At 45.2% G+C, this 20,456-nt stretch overlaps 1 protein-coding gene across 1 annotated transcript in view; it reads left to right on the top strand.

The window, feature by feature from the left end:
• The window catches only part of LAPTM4B (lysosomal protein transmembrane 4 beta), a 117,535-nt gene that overhangs the window by 91,836 nt on the left and 5,243 nt on the right, over positions 1-20,456 (top strand). The gene's annotated exons all lie outside the window — the stretch shown is intronic.

Raw genomic sequence — 20,456 nt, 5'->3', positions numbered from 1 at the left:
ATGTTGCTGATTGGTCCCCTGATGCTGTGGAGGCCTTTCGGGAGCTCAAGCGCCGCTTTTCTTCCGCCCCAGTGTTGCGTCAGCCTGATGTTGCTCTTCCTTTTCAGGTTGAGGTCGACGCTTCTGAAATCGGAGCTGGGGCGGTGTTGTCGCAGAGAAGTTCCGACTGCTCCGTGATGAGACCTTGTGCTTTTTTTTCCCGTAAATTTTCGCCCGCCGAGCGGAATTATGATATTGGGAATCGGGAGCTTTTGGCCATGAAGTGGGCTTTTGAGGAGTGGCGTCACTGGCTTGAGGGGGCCAGACATCAGGTGGTGGTATTGACTGACCACAAAAATTTAATTTACCTTGAGTCTGCCAGGCGCCTGAATCCTAGACAGGCGCGCTGGTCGTTGTTTTTCTCTCGGTTTAATTTTGAGGTGTCTTACCTACCGGGTTCTAAGAATGTTAAGGCGGATGCCCTTTCTAGGAGTTTTGAGCCTGACTCCCCTGGTAATTCTGAGCCCACAGGTATCCTTAAAGATGGAGTGATATTGTCTGCCGTTTCTCCAGACCTGCGGCGGGCCTTGCAGGAGTTTCAGGCGGATAGACCTGATCGTTGCCCACCTGGTAGACTGTTTGTTCCTGATGATTGGACCAGTAGAGTCATCTCTGAGGTTCATTCTTCTGCGTTGGCAGGTCATCCTGGAATCTTTGGTACCAGGGATTTGGTGGCAAGGTCCTTCTGGTGGCCTTCCCTGTCACGAGATGTGCGAGGCTTTGTGCAGTCTTGTGACGTTTGTGCTCGGGCCAAGCCTTGTTGTTCTCGGGCTAGTGGATTGTTGTTACCCTTGCCTATCCCGAAGAGGCCTTGGACGCACATCTCGATGGATTTTATTTCGGATCTGCCTGTTTCTCATAAGATGTCTGTCATCTGGGTGGTGTGTGACCGTTTCTCTAAGATGGTCCATCTGGTTCCCTTGCCTAAGTTGCCTTCTTCTTCCGAGTTGGTTCCTCTGTTTTTTCAAAATGTTGTTCGTTTGCATGGTATTCCGGAGAATATCGTTTCTGACAGAGGGACCCAATTCGTGTCTAGATTTTGGCGGGCATTCTGTGCTAGGATGGGCATAGATTTGTCTTTTTCGTCTGCTTTCCATCCTCAGACTAATGGCCAGACCGAGCGGACTAATCAGACCTTGGAGACATATTTGAGGTGTTTTGTGTCTGCGGATCAGGATGATTGGGTTGCTTTTTTGCCTTTGGCGGAGTTCGCCCTCAATAATCGGGCCAGCTCTGCCACCTTGGTGTCCCCGTTTTTCTGTAATTCGGGGTTTCATCCTCGATTTTCCTCCGGTCAAGTGGAATCTTCGGATTGTCCTGGAGTGGATGTTGTGGTGGAGAGGTTGCATCAGATTTGGGGGCAGGTGGTGGACAATTTGAAGTTGTCCCAGGAGAAGACTCAGCTTTTTGCCAACCGCCGCCGTCGTGTTGGTCCTCGGCTTTGTGTTGGGGACTTGGTGTGGTTGTCTTCTCGTTTTGTCCCTATGAGGGTTTCTTCTCCTAAGTTTAAGCCTCGGTTCATCGGCCCGTACAAGATATTGGAGATTCTTAACCCTGTGTCCTTCCGTTTGGACCTCCCTGCATCCTTTTCGATTCATAATGTTTTTCATCGGTCATTGTTGCGCAGGTATGAGGTACCGGCTGTGCCTTCCGTTGAGCCTCCTGCTCCGGTGTTGGTTGAGGGTGAGTTGGAGTACGTTGTGGAAAAGATCTTGGACTCTCGTGTTTCCAGACGGAAACTCCAGTATCTGGTCAAATGGAAGGGATACGGTCAGGAGGATAATTCTTGGGTCACTGCCTCTGATGTTCATGCCTCCGATCTTGTCCGTGCCTTTCATAGGGCTCATCCTGATCGCCCTGGTGGTTCTGGTGAGGGTTCGGTGCCCCCTCCTTGAGGGGGGGGTACTGTTGTGAAATTGGATTCTGGGCTCCCCCGGTGGCCACTTGTGGAATTGTACTTGTGTGCATCATCCCCTCTGTTCACCTGCTCCTATCAGGATGTGGGAGTCGCTATATAACCTTGCTCCTCTGTCAGTTTCATGCCGGTCAACAATGTAATCAGAAGCCTTTCTGTGCATGTTCCTGCTACTAGACAACTCCCAGCTAAGTTGGACTTTTGTCCTTGTTTGTTTTTGCATTTTGTTCCTGTTCACAGCTGCTGTTTCGTTACTGTGTCTGGAAAGCTCTTGTGAGCGGAAATTGCCACTCTGGTGTTATGAGTTAATGCTAGAGTCTTAAAGTAATTTCTGGATGGTGTTTTGATAGGGTTTTCTGCTGACCATGAAAGTGCCCTTTCTGTCTTCTTGCTATCTAGTAAGCGGACCTCGATTTTTGCTAAACCTATTTTCATACTACGTTTGTCATTTCATCTAAAATCACCGCCAATATATGTGGGGGCCTCTGTCTGCCTTTTGGGAAAATTTCTCTAGAGGTGAGCCAGGACTGTCTTTTCCTCTGCTAGGATTAGGTAGTTCTCCGGCTGGCGCTGGGCATCTAGGGATAAAAAAACGTAGGCATGCTACCCGGCCACTTCTAGTTGTGCGGCAGGTTTAGTTCATGGTCAGTATAGTTTCCATCTTCCAAGAGCTAGTTCTCATATATGCTGGGCTATGTTCTCTCGCCATTGAGAATCACGACAGTTTGACCGGCCAAAAAAAAAGGGTTAAATTACTGGCTGAGAAAGGAGAGAAAAAAGAAGTCTGCTACAATTTTTTTTTTTTTTTTCCCCTCTGGTTCTGAGTGTGCTCTTGATTGAATCACTTGCTGGTCTGCCTATGCTGCAGCCTTCCTCTCTTTCTCTCCTTCTTATCCTTGAATGGCTCTGTGTTCACCTGTTTCAAATGGATCTTCAGAGTGTAGCTACAGGTTTGAATAATCTCGCCACAAAGGTACAAAATTTGCAAGATTTTGTGGTTCATGCACCTATGTCTGAGCCTAGAATTCCTTTGCCTGAATTCTTCTCGGGGAATAGATCTCACTTTCAAAATTTTAAAAATAATTGCAAATTGTTTTTGTCCCTGAAGTCTCGCTCTGCCGGAGACCCTGCACAGCAGGTCAGGATTGTAATTTCCTTGCTCCGGGGCGACCCTCAAGACTGGGCTTTTGCATTGGCACCAGGGGATCCTGCGTTGCTCAATGTGGATGCGTGTTAATCCGGATCACCAGGAGGTTATTCGCTTTCTGGTGCTGTATAATCTACATGATGTTTTGGTGCTGGGATTGCCATGGCTGCAATCTCATAACCCAGTCCTCGACTGGAGAGCTATGTCTGTGTTAAGCTGGGGATGTAAAGGAACTCATGGGGACGTACCTTTGGTTTCCATTTCATCATCTATTCCCTCTGAGATTCCTGAATTCTTGTCTGACTTTCGTGACGTTTTTGAAGAACCCAAGGTTGGTTCACTACCTCCGCACCGGGAGTGCGATTGTGCCATAGACTTGATCCCGGGTAGTAAATACCCTAAGGGTCGTTTATTTAATCTGTCTGTGCCTGAACACGCTGCTATGCGAGAATATATAAAGGAGTCCTTGGAAAAGGGACATATTCGTCCTTCGTCATCTCCCTTAGGAGCCGGTTTTTTCTTTGTGTCTAAGAAAGACGGCTCTTTGAGACCATGTATTGATTATCGACTTTTGAATAAAATCACGGTTAAATATCAATATCCGTTACCACTGCTTACTGATTTGTTTGCTCGTATAAAGGGGGCCAAGTGGTTCTCTAAGATTGATCTCCGTGGGGCGTATAATTTGGTGCGAATCAAGCAGGGGGATGAGTGGAAAACCGCATTTAATACGCCCGAGGGCCATTTTGAGTATTTGGTGATGCCTTTTGGTCTTTCAAATGCCCCTTCAGTCTTCCAGTCCTTTATGCATGACATTTTCCGCGATTATTTGGACAAATTTATGATTGTGTATCTGGATGATATTCTGATTTTTTCGGATGACTGGGACTCTCATGTCCAGCAGGTCAGGAGGGTTTTTCAGGTTTTGCGGTCTAATTCCTTGTGTGTGAAGGGTTCTAAGTGTGTTTTTGGGGTTCAAAAGATTTCCTTCTTGGGATACATTTTTTCCCCCTCTTCCATCGAGATGGATCCTGTCAAGGTTCAGGCTATTGGTGATTGGACGCAACCCTCTTCTCTTAAGAGTCTTCAGAAATTTTTGGGCTTTGCTAACTTTTATCGTCGATTTATTGCTGGTTTTTCTGATGTTGTAAAACCATTGACTGATTTGACTAAGAAGGGTGCTGATGTTGCTGATTGGTCCCCTGATGCTGTGGAGGCCTTTCGGGAGCTCAAGCGCCGCTTTTCTTCCGCCCCAGTGTTGCGTCAGCCTGATGTTGCTCTTCCTTTTCAGGTTGAGGTCGACGCTTCTGAAATCGGAGCTGGGGCGGTGTTGTCGCAGAGAAGTTCCGACTGCTCCGTGATGAGACCTTGTGCTTTTTTTTCCCGTAAATTTTCGCCCGCCGAGCGGAATTATGATATTGGGAATCGGGAGCTTTTGGCCATGAAGTGGGCTTTTGAGGAGTGGCGTCACTGGCTTGAGGGGGCCAGACATCAGGTGGTGGTATTGACTGACCACAAAAATTTAATTTACCTTGAGTCTGCCAGGCGCCTGAATCCTAGACAGGCGCGCTGGTCGTTGTTTTTCTCTCGGTTTAATTTTGTGGTGTCTTACCTACCGGGTTCTAAGAATGTTAAGGCGGATGCCCTTTCTAGGAGTTTTGAGCCTGACTCCCCTGGTAATTCTGAGCCCACAGGTATCCTTAAAGATGGAGTGATATTGTCTGCCGTTTCTCCAGACCTGCGGCGGGCCTTGCAGGAGTTTCAGGCGGATAGACCTGATCGTTGCCCACCTGGTAGACTGTTTGTTCCTGATGATTGGACCAGTAGAGTCATCTCTGAGGTTCATTCTTCTGCGTTGGCAGGTCATCCTGGAATCTTTGGTACCAGGGATTTGGTGGCAAGGTCCTTCTGGTGGCCTTCCCTGTCACGAGATGTGCGAGGCTTTGTGCAGTCTTGTGACGTTTGTGCTCGGGCCAAGCCTTGTTGTTCTCGGGCTAGTGGATTGTTGTTACCCTTGCCTATCCCGAAGAGGCCTTGGACGCACATCTCGATGGATTTTATTTCGGATCTGCCTGTTTCTCATAAGATGTCTGTCATCTGGGTGGTGTGTGACCGTTTCTCTAAGATGGTCCATCTGGTTCCCTTGCCTAAGTTGCCTTCTTCTTCCGAGTTGGTTCCTCTGTTTTTTCAAAATGTTGTTCGTTTGCATGGTATTCCGGAGAATATCGTTTCTGACAGAGGGACCCAATTCGTGTCTAGATTTTGGCGGGCATTCTGTGCTAGGATGGGCATAGATTTGTCTTTTTCGTCTGCTTTCCATCCTCAGACTAATGGCCAGACCGAGCGGACTAATCAGACCTTGGAGACATATTTGAGGTGTTTTGTGTCTGCGGATCAGGATGATTGGGTTGCTTTTTTGCCTTTGGCGGAGTTCGCCCTCAATAATCGGGCCAGCTCTGCCACCTTGGTGTCCCCGTTTTTCTGTAATTCGGGGTTTCATCCTCGATTTTCCTCCGGTCAAGTGGAATCTTCGGATTGTCCTGGAGTGGATGTTGTGGTGGAGAGGTTGCATCAGATTTGGGGGCAGGTGGTGGACAATTTGAAGTTGTCCCAGGAGAAGACTCAGCTTTTTGCCAACCGCCGCCGTCGTGTTGGTCCTCGGCTTTGTGTTGGGGACTTGGTGTGGTTGTCTTCTCGTTTTGTCCCTATGAGGGTTTCTTCTCCTAAGTTTAAGCCTCGGTTCATCGGCCCGTACAAGATATTGGAGATTCTTAACCCTGTGTCCTTCCGTTTGGACCTCCCTGCATCCTTTTCGATTCATAATGTTTTTCATCGGTCATTGTTGCGCAGGTATGAGGTACCGGCTGTGCCTTCCGTTGAGCCTCCTGCTCCGGTGTTGGTTGAGGGTGAGTTGGAGTACGTTGTGGAAAAGATCTTGGACTCTCGTGTTTCCAGACGGAAACTCCAGTATCTGGTCAAATGGAAGGGATACGGTCAGGAGGATAATTCTTGGGTCACTGCCTCTGATGTTCATGCCTCCGATCTTGTCCGTGCCTTTCATAGGGCTCATCCTGATCGCCCTGGTGGTTCTGGTGAGGGTTCGGTGCCCCCTCCTTGAGGGGGGGGGTACTGTTGTGAAATTGGATTCTGGGCTCCCCCGGTGGCCACTTGTGGAATTGTACTTGTGTGCATCATCCCCTCTGTTCACCTGCTCCTATCAGGATGTGGGAGTCGCTATATAACCTTGCTCCTCTGTCAGTTTCATGCCGGTCAACAATGTAATCAGAAGCCTTTCTGTGCATGTTCCTGCTACTAGACAACTCCCAGCTAAGTTGGACTTTTGTCCTTGTTTGTTTTTGCATTTTGTTCCTGTTCACAGCTGCTGTTTCGTTACTGTGTCTGGAAAGCTCTTGTGAGCGGAAATTGCCACTCTGGTGTTATGAGTTAATGCTAGAGTCTTAAAGTAATTTCTGGATGGTGTTTTGATAGGGTTTTCTGCTGACCATGAAAGTGCCCTTTCTGTCTTCTTGCTATCTAGTAAGCGGACCTCGATTTTTGCTAAACCTATTTTCATACTACGTTTGTCATTTCATCTAAAATCACCGCCAATATATGTGGGGGCCTCTGTCTGCCTTTTGGGAAAATTTCTCTAGAGGTGAGCCAGGACTGTCTTTTCCTCTGCTAGGATTAGGTAGTTCTCCGGCTGGCGCTGGGCATCTAGGGATAAAAAAACGTAGGCATGCTACCCGGCCACTTCTAGTTGTGCGGCAGGTTTAGTTCATGGTCAGTATAGTTTCCATCTTCCAAGAGCTAGTTCTCATATATGCTGGGCTATGTTCTCTCGCCATTGAGAATCACGACAGACCAGGTTGTTTTCTTCTATAGGACCAGGTTGTTTTCTTCTATAGGACCAGGTTGTGTTCCTCTATAGGACCAGGTTGTTTTCCTCTATAGGACCAGGTTGTGTTCCTCTATAGGACCAGGTTGTGTTCCTCTATAGGACCAGGATGTGTTCCTCTATAGGACCAGGTTGTGTTCCTCTATAGGACCAGGTTGTGTTCCTCTATAGGACCAGGTTGTGTTCCTCTATAGGACCAGGTTGTGTTCCTCTATAGGACCAGGATGTGTTCCTCTACAGAATCAGGTTGTGTTCCTCTACAGGACCTGATTGTGTTCCTCTACAGGACCAGATTGTGTTCCTCAACAGGACCAGGTTGTGTTCCTCTACAGGACCAGGTTGTGTTCCTCTAGAGAACCAGGTTGTTTTCCTCTACAGGACCAGGTTGTGTTCCTCTATAGGACCAGGTTGTTTTCCTCTATAGGACCAGGTTGTTTTCCTCTATAGGACCAGGTTGTGTTCCTCTATAGGACGAGGATGTGTTCCTCTATAGGGCTCCCTATTCGTATTCCAATCATGGCCGGCATTTGCAGTCTTCGCTCATCTTGTAAATGACAAGTGAAGTGCAAGAAAGTGATCTAATTTTAGCAGAACATGATGTCATAGAGAAGCTTCTCAGTGGAAGGCTTCCATCTAATCAGAGCTCCGTACATGAATGCTCATGGTCTGCCTGCAAATTAAACACTGTGTATTTTCCATCAAGCACAAATGCATTATTCAGAAGTGGATTCAATTTCATTAATGTGACAGAGCGTTCCTCAGAGACAAGCCCTCGGTTGAATCATTAGCCTTTTGTCTATAGATGCTGTACAACAGATCAGCCTTCATGTGTCATATCATTCCTGCCCTCGCCTTCCTCTTCTTCAGTGTTCTGGGACTCCTTCATTATTTCTACTTTTACTACGGGCTCTTACAGAGGACCATATTTTCGGTGCAAGTAAGATCCGACTAAACATCGGATGTCATCGGAGTGTGGTCCGATATTTTTCTGTGGATTTATTGACTTGCATGGCCGAGTTCAATCCAATTTACAGGTGCTAATTGTGCAGGCCGTGATTTTTTTACTTGGAATTTCCAGCCGCACCATGGCCGAAATCTGATCTTATCCTAATTGAGATGCTTAGGCCTCTTTCACATGTCCTGATATTTTTCCGGTACCGGAGATATCCGTGTCCATGTGTGTAATACTTGTGGCACACATGTGGCAACCGTGTGCTGCCTGTGTGCTGCATCAGTACCACACGGACGGCCGCCGTGGAAGAAGCGCTACAGTAAGCACTGTTCCCCGGCGGCAGTTGGTGAAGATGGCTCTCATCGTTCTCCCCTGCTCTGCTGGAGATTGGCACGAGCAGAGGAGAATGATGAGAGTTATATTAAAGAACGATGACAGCAGGTGGGGGCTTTTGGGACTATTACTCCCATCATTCGACACCTGCTGCCGCTAATAACAGTGACAGCAGGAGCAGATGATTGGGGTATTCTGCACCCGCCGCCTGCGAAATAACTAAATAAATGAATGAAAAACCCGGCGTTCATTTCCTCCTATTTTCTTTAACCAACCAGGCAAAGCTCACAGCTAGGGCCTGCAACCTTCAGCTATCAGCTTCAGCAAGGTTGGTTAGCAGGAATAGAGGTGTCCCCACACTGCTTTTTTAATTATTTAAATAAATAATTTTAAAAAACGGCGTGGGGTCCCCCCTCATTTTTGACAACCATCCTTGCTAAAGCTCACAGCTGGGGGCTGGTATTCTCAGGCTGGTAAGGGCCATTGATATAGGCCCCCAGCCTGAAAACAGACAGCCCACAGCTGCCCAGAAAAGGCACATCTATGCCCGGCTCTTCCCACTTGCCCTGTAGCGGTGGCAAGTGGGGTTCATATTTGTGGGGTTGATGTCACCTTTGTATTGTGACTGAACTGCTGTGAGCGCAGCATCATTGACCAGCAGTGATGTCATTGAGGTTCCCAGCCGAGCTGAACTGTGGTGACCTCATGACTGTGGGAAAAAGTCAGTGATGAGGTCACCGCATTTCAGCCCGGCTGGGAACCTTGATGATGTCACTGCTGGTCAATGAGCAGCAGTTCAGTCACCAGTGGTTCTCAGCCTGGACGGTCGCATCTTGTCACTGTCCAGGTTGAAAACTATTTAGCCCCCAGACATGGATTACGGCGTGGGACAGAACAACAGACAGGTATGGTATATTGTTTTTTTATTTTACTTTTATTACAGGAGATCAAGGGTTTCGATGGAATTAGACTAGGTCAAAAGTATGGTTTAATTGAGATTATTGTCATTTTTTCAATTAAAGGACTTTATTCTGGCTGTGTCTTTATTTACCATATAACTATAGGATTAGTAATGGAGAGGTGTCTTATAGACGCCTCGTCATTACTAAGAAGTGGGCTTGATGTCACCTGACAATACAAAGGTGAAATCAACCCCACAAATATGAACCCCACTTGCCACCGTTTGTCAAAATGGGGGGAGGACCCCACGTCGTTTTAAAAAATTATTTATTTAAATAATTAAAAAAAACAGCGTGGAGACCCCTCTATTCTTGATACCAAACCTTGCTGAAGCTGATAGCTGAGGGTTGCAGCCCCCAGCTGTGAGTTTTGCCTGGTTGGTTAAAGAAAATAGGGGGGAACCCACACCGGGTTTTTCATTCATTTATTTTGTTATATCCCAGGCGGTGGGTGAGGAATATCCCGATCATCTGCTCCTGCTGTCACTGTTGTTAGCGGCAGCAGGTGTCGAATGATGGGAGTAATAGTCTCAAAAGCCCCCACCTGCTGCCATCGTTCTGAGTTTAATATAACTCTCATCATTCTCCTCTGCTCGCGCTGATCGCCGGCAGAGCAGGGGAGAATGATGAGAGCTGTATTCAGCATCTGCCGCTGGGGATCAGCGCTTACTGTAGCGCTTCTTCCCCGGTGCCGATGTGTGTCACACAGATGACATCAATTTTGTGTTTTCCATGTGCACACGTGCGGGACGTTTTGCCGCCCGTGCTGATGGTAAAAACGGACATATCTACATGTGGGGCACACGGACACACGGTCCATGGAAACACACTGACATGTGCATAGACCCATTCACTTGAATGGGTCTACGTGTGTCAGTGTATCCGGTACGTGTGAAAACTGTCACCACACGTACTGGAGACATGGACGTGTGAAAAAGGCCTTACATGTAGTTTAAAAAAAATTAGTTTGCGCCTCCCAAGAAAGTGAATTAAATGGGCAGCTGTAAATCTGCTGTGTGAACAACTGAAGAGAAAAGCAAACACAAAAACCGCCCCTTCCGAGTGCTAGGATACATGCATGCTTTGGCACTGATTACCAAGGCTTTTTTTAATTAAAGCAGAATATAGCTGGATCATAGCTGCCCTGAGAACATTTTGTAGGCCTAAAAGAAAAGGCTTAGTTTAGGGACTTACTTGTTTGATGTCACCTTGTCGTTGGCAGATGGACTCACACAAGTTGATCAAAATGTGCCTTAAGAATTATTATTATTTATAAGAATGAAAGATTTTAGAAGTATAGTAAATATATCATTAATGCAAATTAAAGGGAATCTGTCAATAATTTTTGCCCTAGGCAATCAGGGGTCCTGCAGGCTAGAACAGTGTAAAATATTTCAAAGGACCCCAGTTTCGTCACTGTCTAGTGTTTCTGTTAGGCTCACCAGGTGAGGCAAATTCTCTAAGCCTTAGGTCCGGGTGGGCATACGGACCCCTGGCATTGATGTAATACGCATGAAGGCACATGGGCAGAAAAGACTTGGCACACACAGGAATCTCAAGAACAGCAGGATGAATGAAGTGGAACCCAGCAGGGATGAGTGCAAGCAGAAACACAAGAAGCCCAGATAGTTGAGCCACCAAACATAGGGCTAGAGTCTCAAGCCCAAGACACAGGCGTGTTTCTAAATGAGCCCTAAATAGGTCTAGGGAGATGATGTCATAGATCCACTTTGGGCAACTTGCAAAACCAGACGTGAAGTACAGCAGAGGGCAGCGGACCCAGGGGAAGGAAACAGAGCCCGGGATAGTATGGACAAGTGTGTATCAATTTGATTAAATGATAGAAACGTGGTTAAAATCCATAGCCAGCTCACCGATCAGAATCGCAGGTGCACGGATCTTTGTCTTGATGAGACGAGATGAATGCAATGAAGGAAAAAGTGAACGTTCCAGCTCCTTAAAAATATTCAAACTTTAATAATCCATGCTAGGAAAATTTAAGCAATAAAACTCCAATGCCAGTGTGTAATGGGGGGTATAAGCGACGCGTTTCGATCTGACACCAGATCTTTTTCAAAGCTTGTATCCTCCATTTCACACTGGCATTGGAATTTTATTAGATTAATAAAGTTTGAAGATTTTTAAGGAGCTGGAACGTTCACTTTTTCCTTTATTGTGTATCAGTTTCCTTTCTATGAAATTCATCTTTTATGTATATGCAAATGATCTTCTCAAGTGCATTGTTGGGCACATCTGTGCACTTGCAGTCCTTGGCTCCTATTTGCTTCTTCCTGCACCACCCCCAATACTCAATTCTTGATTGACAGTGGAGAGAAGAGGTGAAGTTACACAGCAGAGTCTCTGCCTCCATTGTTAATCATCAAGTGGGGAAGCAGTGGCAGGGAGAATCAAAGAAGAGTCGAGGACTGCAAGAGCTCTGATGTACCCAACAGTGAACTTGCAAAGTTAATATTCATGTGAATAAAAGGCGAATTTCATAACAAAGGAGTCCGAAATAGTTATCCTTGGAAAGGTTTACCCTGTCCTTTCCTGCAATTCTATACTTGCTTAAGGTACTTTCACATTGCGCTTAGTGGCCATGTCAGGGCATACGTCCGGATGTGGGCCTACTTATTGACCATTACAGTCTACGTCTCGGTCGGAGCATACATCCAGACCCCGTGTTGCAGGGGGGGGTGGTAGGACTTAGGCCACTAAACGCAACGAGTAAGAACCCTAGGGAAAATGTTACTGATAGATTCCCTTTAAGAAATGTATATATTTAATGATTGTGTTTAGCAGAGCGCTGTTTGCTTTTTGATTGTAGTCTTAACCCCCCACCCTCCCAACCTGAACCCATTGGTAATTTACCATAAGTTGGGGAGCCAATTGTTCCGGCTGCAATGTAGATGCTAAATTGCATCATTATAGTCATTAGAGAATGAGAAACTCAGGATATTGTGCGATGAATGGAGCAATAACAGTAAAAAAAAATCCTAATTTTTTTTCCAGATTCCAATTATCGAGCAATTGTGATGTGCTGTAATGGGTTTGTAAACGGCTTGTGAAATTTCATGTAGGCCTGATAATTGGGACACACTAACACGTAAAACCTTATATGTACAATGTCCTTAGTACTGTACTCCAGCACATGTGGTTTACCCACTGGCGGATACTGGAGCAAGATTCATAGACACTCTATCCAAGCGCAGCCAAAGAGATCATTACAAACCTCAGTGAAAAGCCCAAATTCCCATCTGCAGATTATACCATGATGTGAGTATTTCATGGAGGGAGGTTAAATGAGGTCCAGGAAAGTATGTTGTCATAACCCCCAAATTTATAAATTGAAATACAAAACGTATTCTTGTTCATTGCACAGAAGCGGCAGTCACCAAAATGTTACTTCTGGAGATATTATAAATTATGTCCTTTTTTGCTTTGAATGTATTACCATTTATACACTCCTCACCATTGAAATTGTAACACCAAGAAGGATAAGTCGTGGAATTATGGAGGTCACAGGATGGAAAGACAAGTTAACGATATTGTAAATGATGAAGAAATGGGAACAAAATGTTCAAAATATCATGATTTATTCAGTATGGTGCATGAGCGCCACTCACAGAAATATACGCACCCTTGACACACCCTTAACATGATGTGCTCAATGGGAGACAAGTCTGAAGATGCTGCAGGCCATGATAGCATGTTTAGGCTATGCAGGCTCTTCAACGTTCTACAAGCATCATGCTGCATGATGTTGTTGTGTTGGGAGACGGCTTTTGGGACATTTTAGAGAATTGGTCGTACCACACTGGAACAATTCAATATAGCGCCGACCTGTTGGAGTACCAAGAATGAAGGTTAGAGGGGTACGGACGCCGACCTGTTGGTGTACCAAGAATGAAGGTTAGAGGGGTACGGATGCCGACCTGTTGGTGTACACAGAATGAAGGTTAGAGGGGTACGGACGCCGACCTGTTGGTGTACACAGAATGAAGGTTAGAGGGGTACGGATGCCGACCTGTTGGTGTACCAAGAATGAAGGTTAGAGGGGTACGGAGCCGATTTGTTGGGGACCAAGAATGAAGGTTAGAGGGGTACGGACGCCGACCTGTTGGTGTACACAGAATGAAGGTTAGAGGGGTACGGACGCCGACCTGTTGGTGTACACAGAATGAAGGTTAGAGGGGTATGGACGCCGACCTGTTGGTGTACACAGAATGAAGGTTAGAGGGGTACGGATGCCGACCTGTTGGTGTACACAGAATGAAGGTTAGAGGGGTACGGACGCCGACCTGTTGGTGTACACAGAATGAAGGTTACAGGGGTACGGATGCCGACCTGTTGGTGTACCAAGAATGAAGGTTAGAGGGGTACGGAGCCGATTTGTTGGTGTACCAAGAATGAAGGTTAGAGGGGTACGGACGCCGACCTGTTGGTGTACCAAGAATGAAGGTTAGAGGGGTACGGACGCCGACCTGTTTGTGTACCAAGAATGAAGGTTAGAGGGGTACGGACGCCAACCTGTTGGTGTACCAAGAATGAAGGTTAGAGGGGTACAGACGCCGACCTGTTGGTGTACACAGAATGAAGGTTAGAGGGGTATGGACGCCGACCTGTTGGTGTACCAAGAATGAAGGTTAGAGGGGTACGGACGCCGACCTGTTGGTGTACACAGAATGAAGGTTAGAGGGGTACGGACGCCGACCTGTTGGTGTACACAGAATGAAGGTTAGAGGGGTACGGATGCCGACCTGTTGGTGTACACAGAATGAAGGTTAGAGGGGTACGGGACGCCGACCTGTTGGTGTACACAGAATGAAGGTTAGAGGGGTACGGATGCCGACCTGTTGGTGTACCAAGAATGAAGGTAAGAGGGGTACGGCTACCCTACATTATGCCACCTCAAACCATAATCCCAGGAGTAGGACTGGTGTGATGTTTCCTCATGAAGGCCTCTCTGTGGTGATGCTTACATGGACTCATTTGACTTAGATTTGAAGAATGCTGCAGAGTGATCTGTTCTGTACTGAAAGTGAAATTAGATGTCATATATGAAGCCTAATGCATCAATCACTGTTTAGAAAAACCATCAAAAGGATTTTGCGAAGAGCTAGACATCCAATTGCAGATGTTCCATTGACTTCATGCCACTGTTTACAAAGCAAAATGGCAATGGAGGCGGAAGTGGAGGTCTGTCCTCTTCACCAATGAGTCCTACTTTCGTCTTAGATACAATAATAGCTGGAGACTGGTCTGAAGACCTCGTGGGCAATGGCAATAAGGGCCTTCACAAGGAAATGTGAAAATATCCCAGGAGCCATTTTTCAATGCAACAACACCAGGCCCCTTGTTGTTTGTGCTATTGTGAGCAGCCTGCATGGTCTACATGTGCTATCATGGCTGGCAGCGTCTCCAGACTTGTCTCCTGTCGAGCAAATTTGGGATGTCATTGGTTGACAATTGCAAAGGCAGCTGCCAGCAGCGGGTCTTAATGATTTGTGTGTTCAAGTTGATTTCGCGTGGCAGAACATTACTCAGACAATTAATAATAACCTCATTGATAGCAACCATGGTGGGGAGGTGCGTGCATTTTTGCGTGTAGCGCTCATACTCAATGCCGAATGAATCAAGGTGTTTTGAAAATTTTATTTCCAGTTTTTCATCCTTTGCATGTCCGTAGCATGTCTATCTTTCTACAGATTGTACATCCATTCTCCATGATAAAGTTTGTGTTTGTACGGGTACCCCTACAGTAACCTCACTAGGGGAACTATGGATACTCACACTTTATAGTATTACATGACTCCCGATATGAAACAAATGAGCCATTGTGTAATACAAAACGCACATAATGATGGAACATTACAGGGATAGTGCACATAATAATGGCACAGTACAGGGATAGCGCACATAATGATGGCACAATACAGGGATAGCGCACATAATGATGGCACAGTACAGGGATAGGTCACATAATGATGGCACAGTACAGGGATAGCGCACATAATGATGGTACAGTACAGGGATAACGCACATAATGATGGCACAGTATAGGGATAACGCACATAATGATGGCACAGTATAGGGATAACGCACATAATGATGGCACAGTATAGGGATAACGCACATAATGATGGTACAGTACAGGAATAGCGCACATAATGATGGCGCAGTATAGGGATAGCGCACATAATGATGGCGCAGTATAGGGATAGCGCACATAATGATGGCACAGTACAGGGATAGCGCACATAATGATGGCACAGAATAAGGATAACGCACATAATGATGGCACAGTACAGGGATAATGCACATAATGATGGCACAGTACAGGGATGGTGCACATAATGATGGCACAGTACAGGGATAACGCACATAATGATGGCACAGTACAGGGATAATGCACATAATGATGGCACAGTGTAAGGGTAACGCACATAATGATGGCACAGTATAAGGATAGCCCACATAATGATGGCACAGTACAGGGATAGCGCACATAATGATGACACTGTACAGGAATAACACACAAAATGATGGCACAATGCAGGGATAGCGCATACAATGATGGCACAGTACAGGAAAGGCGCATATAATGATGGCACAGTCCAGGGATAACGCACATAATGATGGCACAGTACAGGGATAGCGCACATAATGATGGCACAGTACAGGGATAATGCACATAATGATGGCACAGTACAGGGATAGCGCATATAATGATGGCACAGTATAAGGATAACGCACATAATGATGGCACAGTACAGGGATAATGCACATAATGATGGCACAGTACAGGGATAACGCACATAATGGTGGCACAGTATAGGGATAGCGCACATAATAATGGCACAGTATAAGGATAACGCACATAATGATGGCACAGTACAGAGATAGCGCATATAATGATGGCACAGCACAGGGATAGCGCACATAATGATGGCACAGTACAGGGATAACGCACATAATGATGGCACAGTACAGGGATAGTGCACATAATGGTGGCACAGTATAGGGATAGCGCACATAATAATGGCACAGTATAAGGATAATGCACATAATGATGGCACAGTACAGGGATAGCACACATAATGATGGCACAGTATAAGGATAACGCACATAATGATGGCACAGTATAAGGATAAAGCACATAATGATGGCACAGTATAAGGATAACGCACATAATGATGGCACAGTACAGGGATAGCGCAAATAATGATGGCACAGTACAGGGATAGCGCAAATAATGATGGCACAGTATAGGGATGACGCACTTAATGATGGCACAGTACAGGGATAGCGCACATAATGATGGCACAGTACAGGGATAGCGCACATAATGATGACACTGTACAGGAATAACACACATAATGATGGCACAGTATAAGGATAGTGCACATAATGATGGCACAGTACAGGGATAGTGCACATAATGATGACACTGTACAGGAATAACACACATAATGATGGCACAGTACAGGGATAGCGCAAATAATGATGGCACAGTATAGGGATGACGCACTTAATGATGGCACAGTACAGGGATAGCGCACATAATGATGGCACAGTACAGGGATAGCACACATAATGATGACACTGTACAGGAATAACACACATAATGATGGCACAGTATAGGGATAGTGCACATAATGATGACACTGTACAGGAATAACACACATAATGATGGCACAGTATAAGGATAGCGCACATAATGATGACACTGTACAGGAATAACACGCATAATGATGGCACAGTATAAGGATAGCGCACATAATGATGGCACAGTACAGGGATAGCGCACATAATGATGGCACAGTATAGGGATGATGCACATACTGATGGCACAGTATAGGGATAACGCACATAATGATGGCACAGTATAAGGATAGCGCACATAATGATGGCACAGTATAAGGATAACGCACATAATGATGGCACAGTATAAGGATAACGCACATAATGATGGCACAGTACAGGGATAGCGCACATAATGATGGCACAGTATAAGGATAACGCACATAATGATGGCACAGTATAAGGATAATGCACATAATGATGGCACAGTACAGGGATAGCACAAATAATGATGGCACAGTACAGGGATAGCGCACATAATGATGGCAAAGTACAGGGATAGTGCACATAATGATGGCACAGTACAGGGATAGCGCACATAATGATGACACTGTACAGGAATAACACACATAATGATGGCACAGTATAGGGATGACGCACATAATGATGACACAGTACAGGGATAGCGCATATAATGATGGCCAGTATAAGGCTAGCGCACATAATAATGGCACAATACAGGGATAGCGCACATAATGATGGCACAGTATAGGGATGACACACATAATGATGGCACAGTATAAGGATAACGCACATAATGATGGTACAGTACAGGGATAACACACATAATGATGGCACAATATAGGGATGACGCGCATAATGATGGCACAGTACAGGGATAGCGCACATAATGATGACACAGTATAAGGATAACCCACATAATGATGGCACAGTATAAGGATAACACACATAATGATGGCACAGTATAAGGATAACTCACATAATGATGGCACAGTACAGGTGCCATGCACAATGTAATGTCACATTTAAAGAATAATATATAGGACGAAGCCAGGAATCATGCACAAAATAATGTCTCAAGTTGATCTCACAGCATGACAATGATGCACCCAAACTTATGATCATGCACCAGGTGACATCACAGTATAATGATGTCAAAGTGTTGCTGCAATGCACAAAGTACAAGAATAATACAAAAGTCATACCAAAGTAGAGGGATATTGCACATAGCAGGGAGATTGTTAAAGGGACTGCCATTCAGAGCAATCATATATTAGCCAGAGCAGATCTCCACTACAGGAAAGGTCTGTTGGTGTAGACGACCTGACACATCCGTGTGTTACACGAGGAGCTGATAATGTTCCTGTTGGGATTTCATGTACTTGCTGCTGACTTTCATGTACAGCCCACATCTGATCTCTGTAGATCCCAGCAGGAGGACTCATGATCATCAGCTTATTAATGTGGGACAGTCATAATAACAAAATAGAATAATACAACCCCCTATTAGAACTTATTCTTTAGTACTTAAGATATTTGTCAAGCGCCATCCAGTTTTGTAATAAATATGGAGTGGTGAGTCCTGGAAACCATCTTGGGTGACTTTCTCCAGACATTGCTCAGATTTATGACTGCGGAGAGTCTTTCCCTGAACACATTTTTACCTCAGGATTTCACTTTATATGAGTCAGCATCTCTGAGGACTTTCCTTGATGACAACCGCAGCCATGGTTTTCCCGCTTCCACAAACACATTACAGTCATCCAGGAAAAAACAAACCTACGATTCAAGACAACGGCTGACATACTGCAATGCAAATGATGACCCACCCAAGTCTGACATGAAGTCCCCCATGCATTACAAGCTCGTATCCAATGAACCTGCTGCTCCACAGACCTAGAGACTGATAATGGAGACACATTTCTGGAACATATCAGCAATAGTAATGGTGTTTGGCAGCAGCCGTAGCCGTGTCCTCCCTTTCCACATTACATAGGATATGTCTATATTTCAACAATCAAATTCTTCCCTCTGCAATAAAAGCAGCTCTCCAAAGAGGCAATAAAAATAATGTCATGGAAAATTGTATATCTGGCTACAATTTAGATGAAGTATATGTATTTTCAGACTCTTTTCGTATGGAGCTGTACGCGTCACTATGCCCTAAAACACAATATACCGTAATTACCTGGCTGCAAATGCAAAGTCAGAGGCAAATCATTTTGAAGCCAAGGTACTAATGAAATTATCGGATCAAAAGACATGCAAAAAGAGGAATGTATGAATCGAGATTAAAATAGGACTGCATCTGCAAAAGGGGTTTTCTTAGAAAATATGCCGATTCTCTGTGTCCCCAGAACAGAGGTAAGATGGTAATTGTACTTCACACTAGAACTCAAGTATGACCTATTCATTTTTTAGAGTGGTGCCATTTTGAGGAAGGGGAGCATACAGCTGGGGGTATTGGTCAATGGACATTTGGGATGGAAGAATTAGTCAGTAGGTGTGTTTGAGACCATTGTGACCAATGGAGCCATGTTTTAGCAAAGCCCATATGCATGTAGCTTTCCTAGCTAGCCGTGTGTGTGTGTGTGTGTGTGGTAGAACAGCTTTAGTCTCAGAATCAAAAGGTGATGTTAGGATCTTTTTCCCCAGAGAGTAAGTAAGGTGGAAAACAGTCCAGCTCACCGTAATAGACATCCTTAGGTGTTCGGAGCACAGGAAACGCTGTGTCAAGGCGTGGAGCAATAAAAAAAAACAGAAGAAAATCCAGCTCAACGAACTTGTGAACAAACTTCTTTCTTTATCCACCAAAAGTGCTCAGCAGAGGGTAAAACAACATCAGAGTAGACAGTTACATGACATGCGATTTTGACGCATTTCAGGTGACTACGCACCCTTATTCATGATTGATTAAGAGTGATTAAGGGTGCGTAGTCACCTGAATCACGTCGCAGTCGCATATCATGTAACTGTCTACGCTGATGATGTTTTACCCTCTGCTGAGCACTTTTTGGTGGATAAAGAAAGAAGTTTGTTCACAAGTTCGTTGAGCTGGATTTTCTTCTGTTTTGAGCAAGTAAGGTGGTTTAGTTATTTTTTGTGGAGAAACAAGGTTGATATAGAGAGTATAAACTATTCTAGGGATTGGTCGTAGTAGTAGTAGTTACAGCCCAGACCGATCTCTATAATCAGGACATGTAGTTGTAAATACATTAGAAATGAGAGCAACATTTATTTGCCCCAAAAAAAATTGGTGTTGGTGTGTATCTGTGCGGGACCAAGAATATCCCAAGGAGAGTCTATGGACATTTTAGAAATACGGTAGAATTTTCTGGAATACATATTCAAGGGCTCGTTCAGACGTCAGTTTTACACGTACGAGTTTTATCTGTGTTTTCTCAGTTGTTCACATGTCCGTGTGTTGTTGCAGACCGAGTGGTCGACACTAAATCACAGAGACGTGTCCGACTTTTATCCAAGTCTCGTATTAAATTAGTCAATGCAAGACTATGGGTCTACAAAAAAAATCGGCGAACACACATTTGTGTGCTGTTCATTTTTCACAGACTGTTTGACAGAAGACACGTTAGAATCCTCGCGGGGGA

The sequence above is a fragment of the Ranitomeya variabilis genome, chromosome 6 (genome assembly GCF_051348905.1).
Source record: "Ranitomeya variabilis isolate aRanVar5 chromosome 6, aRanVar5.hap1, whole genome shotgun sequence".
Taxonomy (NCBI): domain Eukaryota; kingdom Metazoa; phylum Chordata; class Amphibia; order Anura; family Dendrobatidae; genus Ranitomeya; species Ranitomeya variabilis.
This window is presented reverse-complemented; position numbering and strand designations above follow the sequence as displayed.